At 44.6% G+C, this 3,006-nt stretch overlaps 1 pseudogene; it reads right to left on the reverse strand.

Moving 5' to 3' along the window:
* Positions 1-1,904: 1,904 nt before the first annotated feature.
* Positions 1,905-2,613, reverse strand: LOC123826028 (annotated as a pseudogene).
* Between the last annotated feature and the right edge of the window lie 393 nt (positions 2,614-3,006).

Below are 3,006 nucleotides of genomic sequence, written 5' to 3' on the forward strand. Positions count from 1 at the left end.
CAAAGAGGGCATCTAGGCTGGTCACCCTCACCCACTGGTCACACCGTGGGCCTGGGCTGCAGGGTTCAGTGGGCTGAGGGTGGAGGGCCCAGGGCCCATGCACTAACCTCAGCTGGGTCCCTCACCACAGCCACCACCATCTGACTCTGTGGCAGGAGAGGGGCGGGTGCAGTGGGCAAGGAGGCTGTTCCTGGTATTGTGGTTACTGTCCCAACCCTGATGCTGGACACCGGGGCAGCGTACTTGGCCTCACTCCTTCTGTGGGGAGCAGCACACTGGGGCCTTCTCCTTTCCATCCTGTGACCACTACACCCCGACCAGGTAATAAGAAAACAGAAAAGAGGTAATGCTGGCCAGGAAACCGAGGGAAGTCCTGCCCTACAGCATGGCCCCAAGGGAAATATATTTTCTGAGTCTTTATTGACTCAGCTTTGTCATAGTCCACGCATGCCTTCTGAGTAATACAAGGTGTATATTCCAAGAATGAGATCCTGTATATCCTGAGCTGACTCGAGGGGTGGATATGTGGGTGTTTGCTCAAAGAATACCCAAAGAATACTAAATCTACTCTATAGCTGTCCCAGTGGACATCATTTCTTGGCCAAGAAAGTATTTGGAATGCCTGCTAGGCCTCTCATTCAGGCCATGGAACTTGTGTCTCCTTCAGGTGGAATGTGGTTGGGAACTTTGCTCCAGTCCCTAATGGTCTCTATCCTGCATCAGTAGGACCCACAATGCAAATTAAACGTAATACATAACACACTAACACTTAAGTGCATCTGTGCCTAGTGCAGAAGCATAGCTCTGCCTGGGCAGCAGTGTGACTAGATTCCTTGCTGATTCGATCTGCTGATGCCTCTAACTTAAATTACACATTCTTTTTTCAAACAATGAAGTACATGTTGAAGACGTCAAAGACATGCCCTTAAAGGAATTCGGCACAGAATGTTCCTGTAAAGATTGCACTAGTTGTCAAGGTTGCAGTCTCAAATCATCTTTCAAATCTGGACTGCTAACGTCACTGCAGGTTTTAAAACATTTCAAAGTTTAAGATAATCTTTACCCAAGACATCATTCCCTCTGGTTACTTACAGTCCCTTTGTAAATGTTAAGCACGTTCCCAATACACCCTACCTCCATTCAACTAAGGAGATCTCCCCTAATGAAAGCTACAGACTGGATGTGTGCCACCTACCAAGACATGCATCAGTACCCCTCTCAGTCTGGTGGTGAAGTCAGCAAGCTTATGTCCATGAGGGGGATGAAACTGTATCCAGATAGTGGACACAGTGGGCACACAAAAGACAGCCTATCAACTGATTTAGGTGAAATTTCCACATGAGAGCCTCAGCACAGACAAAGATCCTAAAAACATAGTAGTTGAACCTGTAGGTGCTGCCTAAAAGCACCAAGGATAGAGAGAGTGAATGCATATGCCTGTAAAAAAAATTCCAGAGACAAGTTATTTTTCTTCATAGACCTTAATTACTTCCCTTTTAAAATATTTTTTATTGATTATACTATTACCCTTTTTCTAATTTTTTCCCTTTTGCCCCCCTCCACCCAGGTACCCCAACTCCCGTAGGCAGTCCCCCAACCATTGTTCATGTCCATGGGTCATGCATATAAGTTCTTTGGCTACTTCATTTCCTATACTGTACTTTACATCCCCAGGGCTATTCTGTAACTACCCATGTGTACTTCTTAACCCCATCACCTCTTTAGCCATTCCCCCTCACCACCTCTCCCACATGGCAACCATCAAAATGCACTCCGTATCTGTGACTGTGTCTCTGTTCTTGTTCCTTAGTTTGTTTTTTTAGATTTAATTGTTTGTTGGTTGGTTTGTTTCTATCCAAAATATGTTTTTGGCATGGTGCCCCACTCATCTTGACTCAGGCACTTTAGTGATGCGTCCTTCTGAAGGAACATCCTTCTGTAAATCTTGTTTTTTCTCCTGTAGTCTGAGAGAGGGCAATGGAGAAGACAACACCCAAACTACCGTTTGTGCATGGCTACAGACGGTGATTGTATAGCATCCAGGGCATTTCACATCCATGAAGTAGTAATAGGGGCTTAAGACTTGAGAAAATTTAGCTTAAGGTAAATAGTCATAAATCTAGCAAGTAATGTGTATGTTAAGTTTTTGTTTCAGTAACAACAGATAAGGCCTATCCTGGCGCCTGAGAATAAGCAGTTGACCTCCTGGGTCATTGGCTGGAGATCACCTCAGTCTGGAGACGTCTGTACCAGGAAGAAGCAAGCGACTACCCTTCCCCCTTGGAGGCAACTGTTGAATTTCAAAGGCTTTTGATGACACCTTGTTTGCCCTCCCCCAACCCCCTTATAAAAGATCTGCCTGGGAAAGAAAGAGGGAGATGGTTTGTTAGGGTATGAGCCCTGCCATCTTCTCGGATCACTGGCCATCTGAATAAAGCGCCTATAAAAGATTCAATCACTGTCATTGCTTATTGGATTTGGTAGTGACAGGCAGCCCAAACACCGGTGTCTTTTCTGGTTACAGTAGGAACTGGGGCTCTGCACCAGGCACTTCTTGTGTTTCCTCTTCTCTTCTTCTGGAGAAGGATAAATGAGATGCTTAGTGAGAGGCATGTTGACTTGGGGAGCGCCTCACCGCCAGAAAGGCTACATTCAATGGTTGATATATTGTCTTGTTTGTCATTTTATTGTTCATAGTTTTGATCTTTTTTTTTTTTCTTAAATAAGTCTCTTTAATGTTTCACATAATAATGGTTTAGTCATGATGAATTCCTTTAGTATTTTCTTCTCTGGGTAACTCTTTATCTGCCTTTGGATTCTAATGATATCTTTGCTAGGTAGAGCAATCTTGGCGTAGTGTAGTAGACCATTCTGCATGGCATGGGCCCAGCCCCCAGTGGCAAACATTTACTGCAAAGAAACTTCCTAAAAACCATGCTAAACTTTCCAAGGACCAGTGTAACCGGTTCAACCACTCTTGCCTTTTCATTTGCAAATATCCTTCTT

This window comes from Phyllostomus hastatus, unplaced genomic scaffold (assembly GCF_019186645.2).
Source record: "Phyllostomus hastatus isolate PE091 unplaced genomic scaffold, TTU_PhHast_1.1 phas_contig_133, whole genome shotgun sequence".
NCBI classification, from domain to species: domain Eukaryota; kingdom Metazoa; phylum Chordata; class Mammalia; order Chiroptera; family Phyllostomidae; genus Phyllostomus; species Phyllostomus hastatus.